Source organism: Amblyomma mixtum, chromosome 2 (assembly GCF_055824585.1).
Source record: "Amblyomma mixtum isolate Tamu chromosome 2, ASM5582458v1, whole genome shotgun sequence".
Classification (NCBI taxonomy): domain Eukaryota; kingdom Metazoa; phylum Arthropoda; class Arachnida; order Ixodida; family Ixodidae; genus Amblyomma; species Amblyomma mixtum.
In genome coordinates this window covers 86,443,903-86,456,968 of record NC_143013.1, presented here as the reverse complement: position 1 = coordinate 86,456,968, position 13,066 = coordinate 86,443,903, and the positions used below count along the sequence as shown (strand labels likewise).

The window sequence follows — 13,066 nt, the reverse complement described above, 5'->3', positions numbered from 1 at the left end:
TTTGATGACTGTAGATCAATTAGTTAATTAATTATAGGCAAAAATGTCGAAATTGCGTCGAAATAGAGCGGACGTCGATATAGCCACGAGAACGGTGTGACGTCACATCTACCGGAAGTCGTCACGGCATAGTGAAAATTGTCATAGAATGATCGGAAAAACGTTGGATTTGTGTCAAATTAGATGAGAAAATGTGTAACTAAGCGTAATTAACGCTTAAACGTTAAGATCCCCGAAAGATGTACAATTTGGGTATCGATATAGCCGCGGGAACGGTGTGACGTCACATCCACCGGAAGTCGTCACGGCATAGTGTCCGCGGCTTTCGCCTGTCAACACTTTAGCTGCCAAAGTGTCCTCGCAATTTTCTTTTTTCCGACAGCCTCCTCCATTTCCCCGGTTCCTGCTGCAAATAAAAACTCCTTAATGATTGGTGATTTAGTTTGGCCGGCCCGTGCCCTGCAACCGTGGGACGTCATTTACTGACACCCTGCGATCCTCCACACAGACTGCGGGAAAGTCGTGGCAAAGGCGACGCGTCGATAGGCGCAAGGAGTGTGGTCGAGAGGTGCGGTTTGCTCACAGGGTGAGAATGTAGATTCCCGTGCGTGCGAGCGATCGGAGATTGCGTGCGGCGCCCTGTCTCCGGAGTGGCACGGAAATTGAGTGGGCTTCGTGGGAAGATCGGGGCAGACCTTGTCGGCACTCCCGTCTTCGACCCTGCACGTCGGGGTGGGCCGGTAATCGCCGCATTTGTGTCGCTGCCTCTTTCTCTGTCTCCCTCTCTCGACACCTAATGCCGGTCCTTATACCACGCGGTATGGCGCTTTTTACTGTATGGCAAGGCAATAGGTCCTCCAACCTCGCTTCACTTGGGATGAATTTCAGGAATTAATTTAGTGGATGCGTTTATTACGCGTGTGTGTTTGTTATTCGAGTAAATGCGGTAAAAGGACGTTAAAGAACTGGCAGAGCAGAGGGCGACAGTAGTTTAGCTGAATCGAAAGAGGGCAATGATTTCCAAGAAGCCAGGTAAGGGCTTGTGTTTATCTGATAGGTGAAAGCTGTCGCAACCGTGGTGTGAAGGCGAAGCTATGATTTATCTCTCCAGCTCGACAGAGCTTGATATGAACGGCCGGTGTCTGGTTTATCAGAGCTCGATGGGCGGTGTGATCGCGTGGGGCCGTGTGAATAATGGCTCGTATTCGTGGGACTGCCTGTGCTGGCGTGTTTGTACCTTCGTGTGTGGCGGCACCGTAATAGTCGCATCCACATCATTCTTTCACTATACTGCAATCAGTTCAGTTTGTGCACAGCACAGTTTGTTGTGGCCGGCGTCACTTATGCATCTGCAAGCCAGATAGCCCAACAAGTACGCACTTGCTCCGGTAAGAAATGTTGATGGAAATGCAGTGGCGTAATCCAGGCGCAGCGCGAATTAGGCGTATAACTTTTCAAAAGGTTTTACACGCGTGGTTTACTTACAATGTCATTTCAAGTTTGGTGCACGAATCAAAATAAAAATTGTCCTTGGGTCTGATTCAAGTGTTCCCTTTTATGCTGCCCGCGCCTGTATGAAAGTGCTTAACCAACGCGCTCCCCGGTCTTCGTGCACGGGCGTGTTTGAAATCGCGCCGATCGATATGCGACCCAAGCGGCCTTAGCATAGAGCCCAACCCGCGGCCTTGATTTCTCGAACTGAATGCCGCCGCCATATTGCGTCACAGCGACGCGAGCGAGTGATCGTTCATTAGCACGTCCTTAATGCGTGTATCAGTCTGTCAATGAGCGAGCCACTCCTCTGAAGGAGTGCCCCTATAGAGTCCCGGCGGATTTGCTAATGTGTTCTGTGTGCCCCATCTGACTATCGGCTCATCGTCCCCATTACGGGTGCTCCGGTCGCGCATAGTTCTTTGCGTATACTGTCGTAATCTTCGCAGTCGCGCCGCGACTGTACAACCCTATTAAAAAAGGGCCAGTGTAGTCGACGTGTGATTCCTCAGCTCCCTCCAAAGAGAACTGCTCGCTATCCGGCGCGAGCAGTTGGTCAGTCGATCGCGCACAGAAGTGTGGCATCCAGCGTTGTTTGAACGTCGCTACGCGTGTAAAAAAAAGCGCGGAGCAGCGACAGTGCCGCTATGGCGGCGGCGGCATTTTGGAGGAGGCTAAATTTTTGCAAAACACGCCCCCTGCGCTGTGCGATGCCAGTGCGCATTAAGTAGACACTGATAACAATTGGATGTGGGCCTCTATCGATATGGATACCGCGATCTAATCACTAAGAGACCACTGTCAGGGAAAACGTAGCTTTTATAGCTAGAAAAGGCTTAAAAACGAAGTACAGGTGGCGCCATCAGCGGCCGATTTCGCAAGCTAAATGCGTTCGTCGACGCCGGCTTCAGACTCGGATCCCAGAGGCATTAACCGCCATTAACCTCAAAAGCGATGGCAACCCGTCCTTTTCGGTAAGGACGTCACGAGTTTGAATCGACTGACGGTAAGTTTCTTAAATCTAATTTACTCGCCTATAAAAGCGTCTTTCGCTGCCAGAGAAACATTAACGAAGCCAGAATCAGCCACAGAATGGTTTTACCGAGAACAATAATTAGGTGGCGGTGTCCTCAATGTCCCTTTAAAAGGCTTCGGGTGGTCGAAATTAATCCGAATTATTCCGCCACGGAGCCTTTCCCTCCAGCTGCCTGCTTTCACTCCCTCCCTCATCATTTTCCTCACAGCCCGGTACGGGTGTCTATCCTGTGTGAGAGTCACTGCGCCTTTCCTTTCCTCGTAAACAATTGATAATGTGGAGACGGTTGGTTCCTCACATGACCTTAGTATACGTGAACGAGATAGCCCCGGTACAAGTTGTTGTTGTTTGTTGTTGTGACTGAGAGAAGGATGAAAAGGAAATTGCACGGGCCTGCTACTGGCTCTAGACAAGCCACCACCGCTGCCACGTGCAGATAGAGGAGAGGTAAGAGATCAGAGGAAAGAAAAAAAAGGCAAGAAAAGACGCGCGTCGCAGCAACAACTGCGTCCGCCGGAGCGGACGCTGCTGAAAAAATCAGATAAGCGGCCGAAGCCGCGCTCGCCGAAGCGAGGACAGATACTCAAGTGAATCACCTCCCGGTACAAGTGAACTTCTGCGATCATACATATTCCGGTACAAGTGAACATTCACGTAATATGTATGATCGCAGAAGTGGAAAAACTGATTTTTTTTGAAGAAAGGAATTGGCGCAGTAATGGTCTCACGTCTCGGTGGACACTGGACACCCGTCTGTAGTCGTTCGGGCATCCGCCTCGTTTGCGGGAGGGGTGAGGTTCGATCCCCAGCGCTGCCGGGTACACACCGGCGATACAATGCATGCAGGCTTTCCCTTGGTCTGATGCTCGGCTTGTCTGGGGTGAAATGCTTGGAAAATGGATCTCTCACCCAACCTTGAATAGGCCAACGTACAGTACCTTGCGCCATCGATCTCTGTGGCCAAAGCTGCCTTTGTGCCATTAAACCAAATCATTGCCATCACGTAACGGGGTGACGAAACCTGTTGTGTTGTGTTTTGTGAGTTCCGCCACAAGAGTGTGGGGTGCGCGGGCCAGCCCGGCCTCTCTGGCCGGGCGAGTCTGGCGCTGAACGTTCTGCCGCAGTGCGTCGCGCTGGTAAGCGCGTTCCAGCACGCTTCGCCTGGCAGCGGCGTTGCTATTTCGGGTTTAGGGTGTACGCTCGCGTCGCACAGGTTTGATTCGAGACTTTATTTCTTCCTTTCTTTTTTTTTTCTCCCTATCTCTCTCTTGTGGCCATCGAAGTGGCGCGCGCATGTTTTTCTAAGCAAGCCGTATGCGCGCGTGTGCGTGCTTTCGCTTTCGTCTGCACGTCGCTTGCTCAATTCCTGGGCGGCTCTTGCCAAGGCGCGCGGAATCGATGCAGATGCACCAGTCCTGCGCCTGCGCAGTTCTGCCGGAAGAAGCATGCCGAATGGTGTCGTGAACCGGAAATGACGCCACTGCTGCATCGATAGTTAGCGCCTGGAGAACAAGCGGAGGTAGCTATTATTATAGTTCTGTAATAGTTTAATAATAACCCGTGAACAAAGGCAATGAATGCAAGTTGCAGGGACAATTTATGCTTCCTTGTTTTTCCTGGACGGGCATGCTTACAGTGGAATAATGGGAGCGTACTTTTGACCCTTTTACCCTTTTATTGGTCCTCTCAAAAAAGAGGTAAAAAAACATAAAAGAAAGAGAGAGGATGCCTGGACCAGCAATGCTTTGCCAGGCTTAACGCCAATTCAAAATAAATGAAAAATAACTAAATGTTCCAAAGAAGAGAAAAAAAAATTAAGCGCCGATGAGGAGTCAGGAAGTCATGAGGAAGGCATAACCTCAGCGAATGAGTGTTGTACCCCTACGGTCATCGTGCCGAAGAGTTGCGATGGGTGCTGCAGGGAGTCCAGCGGTCGTGCTTGCTAGTCGTGATGGAAAGCTTTCTTCCTGAGGTCTACAGGTGTCGACAGAAGTTTTCGTAGCATGAAAATTGCAACAAAGCTTAACTGCTGGGCAGACTGAGCATGCAGCCACAAACTGTGAAGGGTGCGCTTTCGACTAGCCTGCGCGACCTGCACAATGAACTACTCAGTGCCGTCATGCGACTCCGGTCAGCGAGGAAATTAACGTTTTTTGGGGATTTCAGTGTTCCGCAAAATCTTTTGTGGCCACATGTATGTTTAGCCAGCCTCTATGGGCGCTTAATGTCGTTTGTGAGTGGTTGAAGTCAGTCGGTTGTTTCATTTTGGGTACAGTGTGCTTCATTTCCTATCCCGGGAGGGTTCATGGTGGGTGGACAGAGAGAGAAAGAGAGAGAGAGAGAGAGAGGAGGGGGGGGGGGGTCGGAAAGATGCAGTGCGCGTCATGCCCGCGATCATTGCACATTCCGTACACAGTGGTTTGATATGGCGAGCGGTTGTCGCGACTCGACATGCGTTGAGCCGCCCTATAGGATTCGGTTAAGATTCGCATGTATCTATACGTACTCTTTTGGCTAGCTTTGAGTGAGAGCGTTGAGCGCTGATCGCCGTGAAATTCCATTACCGCAGCGGATACTTCTCCGTCGAAATCTTTGGCATTTATTTTTTCGCGTCGTTTGTACAACTTATCATTTTGGGCATCAGGGCACGAGTTAACAGTGGGGCGCATGTTCAACATTGCGGCGGCAGCTTAGGAAGTTGAGTGTTGTGTTGTGTTTGAGACAGAAATGGTAATAGCGCTGCAATAAGACGTACACAAGAAAGACTGACACATGACATGCGCTGTCCTGTGTCAGTCTTTCTTGTGTACGTCTTATTGCAGCGCTATTACCATTTCTGTCTCAAATAATGCACCATCTAGCCCAGATTGACGTTCTTCTAAACCATCTGTCGAAAACCCAGGGCCCTTTTGTGTGTGACCACCCATCGTCTTCGGAAATCAATACCTTAAATAGCGCATGTCCTATGTCAGTCTTTCTTGTGTACGTCTTATTGCAGCGCTATTACCATTTCTGTCTCAAATAATGCACCATCTAGCCCAAATTGACGTTCTTCTAAACTATGTGTTGTGTTTAATGGCGCATAAGCGGCTAAGGCTATCATGCGCCAAGCTCAAAGTACTTAGGAAGTTGAATTACGGCTCTATACGCATCTTTCTTGACGTGGCCGACATTGAAGGGCGTTGGACAGCGTCAGTGTTTATTTATTTATTTATACAAATACCTCACAGGTTCCACACTTGGAACATCTGGTGAAGGGAGGGGTTACAATATTTTGCAGACAAAAGATGGTACAAAGTGGAAAAGCATAAAAGTAAACAATATTAAATACATTGGACTGCAAACAATTATTAAAACGTACTTGAAAGAAAAACCTATTATATTGACACAGAAGAGAAAACAGTAAACGAATAGCGGCGCAGCATGGATTCAACTACACATTACGAACACAATTTATGTACTATATAATGGTAGCATAAATTTGGCCAATTTGTTATTGAACATTAATGGGTCACGTATGGTAGCAATGCAATCCGGAAGACCATTCCTACACTTGATAGCGCGTAGCAGTGCAGAAGAATTCAACGCGAGTGTTCGGCCAAATAGACGCTGGAAGCTAAGATTATTATGTAGGCGACGTGAAGTGCGCGTTGGGCGTGTAAGTGACAGTGTGGCGGTATTCACTGAGCCCGCGGAGTTCCGCTCTTCTTTCTCTTGCTGTTATTATTTTAACGCAGAAGAAAATAAATTTGAAACACAAGAAAATTTTAATTGATACAGCGCCAGTAGTCGGTGAAAAATGGCAGCTGAAGCCTGGTAGTGAGCACTATAGTCAAGGGAGATGAACAGAAGTGGCAATGACGTCCTAGGGCGGTGCCAGTGTTTCAACACCGTGCGCAGCAAAAAAAAAAAAAAAAAGAAACAAATCAAGTTTTTTACTTTGGCAGCGTTCTTCAAAGGCAAAGAGTCTGCATGAGGTCATTTCGCGATGATCACGCCCACTCTTATCGTCATCTCGCTATATATACATCTCTTGTCTTCTTGCCACCGCGGTGGCTCAGGGGTTATGGTGCTCGGCTGCTGAACCGAAATACGCGGGTTCGATCCCGGCCATGGCGGTCGCATTTTGATGGAGGCGGAGTGGCTCGTGTGTACTGTGCGATGACATCATCACCACCACCACAATCATCATCATCAGACTTACTACGCCAACTGCAGGACAAAGGCCTCTCCCAGACACTGTGCACGTCAAAGAAACAAAAAATCCCAGTGGTCGAAGTTATGCGGAGCTTTGCACTACGGTGTCTCTCACAGCCGGTGTCGCTTTGGGACGTTAAACCCTATAGACGAGTATCTTGTCCTCTTGTTTGTTCCTCTTGTTTGTTCATACTAGAGCGCCTAGGCATAGGCGTGGAACCTCCACCCGCGGACGCGAAAACACAGATACCCAAACTCATTAGGAAGGGACTGAGGATCAAACCACTACCAAAGAATGTGCACCCTTCCCACCACGAAGGAAGGCGGAAAGCTAGGGCACTCGCTCTGCACAAAAAATACGAAACGGACGCAGGAGCTGTCTACGTAGACGCGGCACAATACATATCAAACTGAGCGTTCGCACTGGCGGTGGTGGACGCGCGCGGGCGGCTGCGGGCCTCGGGGTCGGTAGTTACAAAATCTTCGGAAACAGCGGAAGAGGCGGCTGTGGCGCTAGCCATAGGTAGCACTGACGCGGAAACGATCTTCTCGGATTCCAAATTGGCCGTCCGTAGTTTTGCGGGGGGCAGAATCTCGAATGCGGCACAGCGAATACTAAACTGACCAGGGAACCTTACAAAGAAATTGAGGTGATATGGGTGCCGGCTCACTCGGGGAATCCGGCAAACGAGGCGGCCCACAACATGGCTCGACGTTTCGTCAACCGAGTCGGTGGGTCGTCGTATCCATGGATTACTCCAAGGAGGCGCTGGCATCTTTTCATAATATTACAACTAATTACAAATTGGAAAGACACAAATTTCCACCACCTCAAAAAACGTTGGATAAGGCACAAGAGACCACCTGGAGGAGACTCCAAACGAGGTCCTTTCTTACCCCCTATCTATTATCAAAAATGTACCCGGATGACTATATCCCCGAGTGCAGGTTCTGTGGCAAAACAGCCACGTATGACCACATACTATGGCAATGTAAAGAAGAACCTCCACCGGAGGATCTAGTACGAATTCCTTCTGTTGAGCGATGGGAGGCCGCGCTGGTCAGCTCGGACCCGGGCATTCAAGCCTTGGCCACCGAGTGGGCTGCTCAGGTCGCCGCCAGCCATTGTTTGGTGGCCATCTAGCGCGGACTGTCTGCATCTGCATTTTTGACGGAATAAATGTTTTCCATTCCAAAATCTTGTTTGTTCCGTCAAGGAAAGTAAGAAAGCCAAAGGGAAAGAAAGAAGAAAAAGAAAGCAAGAAAAATAAAGAGAGAAAGCACGAAAGAGAGAAAGAAAAAAAGAACCTCATAAAAATGAAAATAAAAGGCGGCCTGTCCAACGCTCGAAAGATGTAAAACGGATTTGTACACGCTTTTCTGGCGCTTCTTTACTCGTTGGCAAGTCCCGTATACGGTGAGAGCGAACGCACCTGCTTTGTTTAACAAGCGGGAGATACGGACGTGCCAAAGCGGGAGACCTTGAAGCGCGACGGGGTACGGTGTACTACAACAATCAGAGCGGCCAGAACAGCCCGGCGGCCGCGGGGGAGATGCGGCCATTTTCGGGCTGCAGCGCTGAAAAGAGGAAACGATAAAGAGCGTATATACGCGCGAAAGGAAAGTCGACGCAACGTTTTTGCTCTCTCCAGCACTGAGCATACTATAGCCCCGCAAGCCACAAGCTCATCCTTCCGTGCTGAGCCAGCTGCAGTCAACGACTGCGGGCGCTTTTAGCGTTTTTCCCTGCTTTTGAGCGAGTCCGAGTTGTTTTATTCTTCGTTCCTTCCTTTCGTCTTTTATTTTTTTTCGTGTGATCTGTGCTGCAGAGACCGCGTTCATGCGCGCGCGCGCACGCTAGGGCGCGTACTAGACGACAGGAGACTCCGTGCCCTACCCTCCGCAGGTTACTTTAGTGCAGCGAGGTGAACGCTACATAGGTAAACGAGTTCGCGGTCTCCGACGCGTAATGAAGTAGCCCCAGATGTGGACTGCGTTGCTGTCGTCACCTCTTTAGTGTCACCGGTGCTCGTGGCATGGGGCAACCGAAGTGCACCATCCCAAAGCCTCCTAAGGACAGAAAGATAAAGAAAAACGCGGTCGGCTCGGAAGGAGGTCGATGGAAGTGGCGGCGGAGTGATACAATGTTCAAAACCTGCCGTCTGTCCGGCCATTCGTCGCCACGCACTGCGCATATTCTGCAGCGCTGCACGGAATTACGCGGGCGCACCGTGGGTGGCAGAGCGGCTCCTGCAGCGCTTCCAGCGAGGAAGGGTGTGCCGGTAGTGCCGCATGATTCGCTTGCGCGGGGATTTCGCAAGTTGAGCTGAAAAGCGGTTTGAAAGCGAGTTCCTTCTGCGGGTCATGTTGACAGTTCTTAGCGCCAATGCTTCGGTGGTCGCTTACAGTTTGCCCTATCTGGCGACGAGGTCAAGGAGCCGACACCTATTTATTTATTCAAAGTACCTACAGCGCCCATGAGGCATTATTGTAGGGGGGTTATTACTATATACAATAACAAATGCAAAGAAGATATTGGAAAACATGTCAACAAGGATAACACAACGTATTAAAAGAAGACTAAATGAGTTTACAACTAGTATGAGTGATGGCACAGTGCTGGTAAACACACGAGACTTGGAAAAAAACTAAAAAAAAACAAAAAAAATCAGACTATCGCTTCAACAGCACTTTCGAAATCAGGTGCACAAACCACGTCATTCGGAAGCTTATTCCAGCCCAGGATTGTGTTAGGGAAAAACGAATACTTAAATACATTAATGCGGCATTGATAACTATTAATCTTTTTCGTGTTATCGAGTCTCTCCGAAATGTAATATGGCTGTTTTAGATAAGTGTTTTTATTAATACCGGTACAATCATTGTAAATACTGTGCAAGAACTTCAGCCTGAAGATTTTTCTTCGGGTTGCTAAAGTCTTCCAACCAATACTGTCGCGAAGTTCGGAGCTCTTTATATGAAAATTAAAATTTCCAGTCACAAACCTTGCAGCGCGTTTCTGTACCCTTTCTAACCGCCACCTGTACCGCCACCTATTGTGGACGTGACCAGTGGCGGCATCTGTGTTGACAAAAAGTGGTCAAAAGTGGTGTTGACATCCCAGAGAACGCGAGTTTCAGTGAAAGCCAGGTCGACTTACCTGCGTGTATCCTTATAACGTAATTTATGCGTTAATGATTTTTCATTCGTGAAAACGTGAAATGTGGAGGAAAGGAAAATAAAAAGGTCTGGAGCTTGTCCCCTTACTGCGACGTCGACTTCTGCGTCCCGACAGTACGCATTGCAGTTTGCATCGCGTTTACATGCTGCATGTGTAAATTCAGTGCTTACTCTTTTGTGAATAAATTATGCGTTAATGGCGCAAGTGCAGCCGTATACTTCCCTTTCCGCGCAGCCGTCGCATATTACGTTGTGCAAGTGTGCCTTTGATGACGCCCTGTGCAGTTCGCCCCGGGGATCCAAGCGAGACTCAGGAAACGAAAATCTGTGTCGAACATTTAAAGAGAGCGAGAGAGAAAGAAACACAGGGAGGGTATGATTGACGTGCGGGCTCTTTTCACCGTGTTTCTTTTTCCGCGAGGTGTTGTCTTGCGCGTATTCATTTCCCGTCCTCTGAGTTGCGAAACTCGTTTTTCAAAACACGGGCTCCTCTGGGCTGCCCGCCTGATTTGCGTCCCACCGACTCGGGCGAAAGTTCTCGCTGCACTGGTCATCAAATCGTCGACCTCGTATTTCTTTTAACCGCGAAGGTGCCGCTGTTGAAACGTGGCCTAGATCGTGATGTTCACGTATACAGCTTCCGACTGGCAGCCGCATTGTTGAAGAAGAATCCATCCTGTTTCCGAAGTGGGGTGATTGATGGGTATAGTCTTAAATGTTCGGCCTCGCTATAGGTCACCTAGCATAACGCAATAGTTAGGATTGAGTAGCTGGGGATGAGTGGGACAGCGCGGTTATTGTCTCGCACTGGGGATAGGCATCTGGACCGCACGGCAGGGAGAGGAAGGGAACATGGGTCAGAGAAAGGAGAGAGGCAGTCTGGGTGACCATTGAACTCTTTGTCAGACAGCTTGAGTAACTCCGGCAGTACGGTTATTTGAGATGCCTTGCGATGTGTTAAACGGAGATCGTGCACTCGTACCACCCGCCCGTTCGGTATTCACTGTACGTGGCGGAAACAGGAAGCTTTAAATCGCGGAGGCATTTGATCTCAGGTGACACGTCGACTGCACATGACCTCCGTGGCACATGACCTCCGTGGAGCATGTCCTCCGTGGCACATGTCCTCCGTGGCACATGTCCTCCGTGGGGCATGTCCTCCGTGGTGCATGACCTCCGTGGTGCATGACCTCCGTGGAGCATGTCCTCCGGGACACATGGCGTCCATGACACATGACGTCCGTGACACATGAGCTCCGTGGCACATGAGCTCCGTGGCACATGTCCTCCGTGGCACGCGACCTTTGGTGACACGTGACCTTAAGTGGCACATCGGTGGCACATGGTCTCCGATGACTCATGAGCTCTGGTTGCAAATGACCTGAGGTGGCACATGACCCCAGCCAGGATACCACACTTTGGTTTCCAGTCAACTGCGCCCTCTATCGGTCTCTAAAGGTTTCCCCTATCATTTCCCTTTCCATAACACGCTGTGCCGCCCTGCTGTAAAACATACCGCAACCTATTCCACGTTCTAGTTTAGTGGAGCTGACGCCTCCGCCTATCTCGCCGAGGCCGCGTGCCTTGCTTGCTGTCGACGTTCACCCGCGTCCTTGGTGTCTCATGCCACCTCTCCGCCATGGAGCTCTCCACAGGCAGCGGGAGCTCCATTGTTTTCGCCGGAATTTCAGGCAGTCTTTTTTTTTCTCTTCTCTCGCGGCGACGCCTCTGCCGCTGGCGTTTCAAGGGCTCGAAGCATCGCCCGAGCCGGCGGTGAGCGGCTTTGCGCTCGCGCGTGTATGTATACCGGCCCGAAGAACGTGGTCAGGATTTTAAAGCAGGGGCACTTTCTTTGTGCGACGCACTTTACGCGGCGACCTCGCGAGGAAACCGAGGAAAACTTGCCTAATTTGTTGATGCGAAAAAAAAATTAAAACGAGGAAAGTGGTAGATAAGTGCAGGTTTGGAGTACGTTTTCTTCTGCTGCTGGTGCCTCAGCCTTTCGTGGATTACTCTTCGCGGTTCTCTTAGTCGTAAACCAGGCAGCCCAGTGGTTATATCTGTAGAGCCTCAGTATGCAGGTTAACTTTTTATTTAGATAATTTATTAAACCCATCAGGCAGCAGTTATTGTAGGGAGAGGGGGCGTGAAAGGCAAAAAAAGGGAGGCTGAAATTGGCTTTTGTATTGTAACCGCTTGGAAGTGATGGTGGACACAGGCGAGTGGAGAATGGCTCATGGTTAGTTGCATGCTCCCGTATAGCCAGTTTGTCAAGTTGTCCTGTGGTGAGGGGAGGGGTTATTCCCCACCTCCTCGTATCAGTCAAGACTAGCTGTTGATAGTAGCTGTTGTGGTTGGTGGTGGTCCTGGCAAACTTTATTGATGTAAACAGGACGTTCACTCAAAGGGCCTGCTGTGTGCACGTGTATCTGGTTGTGCCCTTTCGTCTGTTAGTTGTTGTGTCCCATATTGCCATCTTGTGGCAGTAGAGTGTTTTCGACGTTCTTTCTTTTCGAGTAGGAGCTGAGGTTTATTATGTGTTTCACAATTTTTGTAACGAACATTATGGCTTTAGTCAAGGGAGAAATTACTCATTAGCAGAAATAAATCTTCCTACTCCTTGAGCTTGGCGCATGATAGCCTTAGATGCTTATGCGCCACTAAACATTAGCACGCACCTTAGCGCAGCCATATGGTTACAAAGGAAAACTATGCAGCTTCCTCAGAATCTTCGCAGTTGAAACAAAAGAAAAGAAGGGAAAGAAGGAAAGCTGTGTAGCTTTCCTTAATAATCGTATTGCTTCGCTTGGGTGCGTTCTAATGAGTAATTGTCCCTTAATTGAAACGTTATCCCTCTTAGTGGTTTTTCCCTAATATATTAGGCTCACATTCTAACCTATGTCGTGTTCGTACTGAAGGAAAATAATTTCGCGTTATTTTTACCTGCAGATTGCTCTGGCTCGTGGTTTATTGAAACCCTGCACCCAATGTATCAAAGGTGATCGATACATTTCCGTTGATGAACACATGCTGGCGGGTCCAATACAGGCCACGGCTGCCTCATTTCGTTGAAGGCGAAATGCAGAGACTCCTGTGTACTGAGATTGCAGAGCATGTTGGAGGAATCCAGGTGATCTACATTAATCCAGAGCCTTCTCCTAC

General features: G+C 49.3%; 1 protein-coding gene across 1 annotated transcript in view; it reads left to right on the top strand.

Moving 5' to 3' along the window:
• Positions 1-13,066, top strand: part of LOC149360010 (rho GTPase-activating protein 18-like) — a 235,751-nt gene that overhangs the window by 67,041 nt on the left and 155,644 nt on the right. The window lies entirely within an intron of this gene.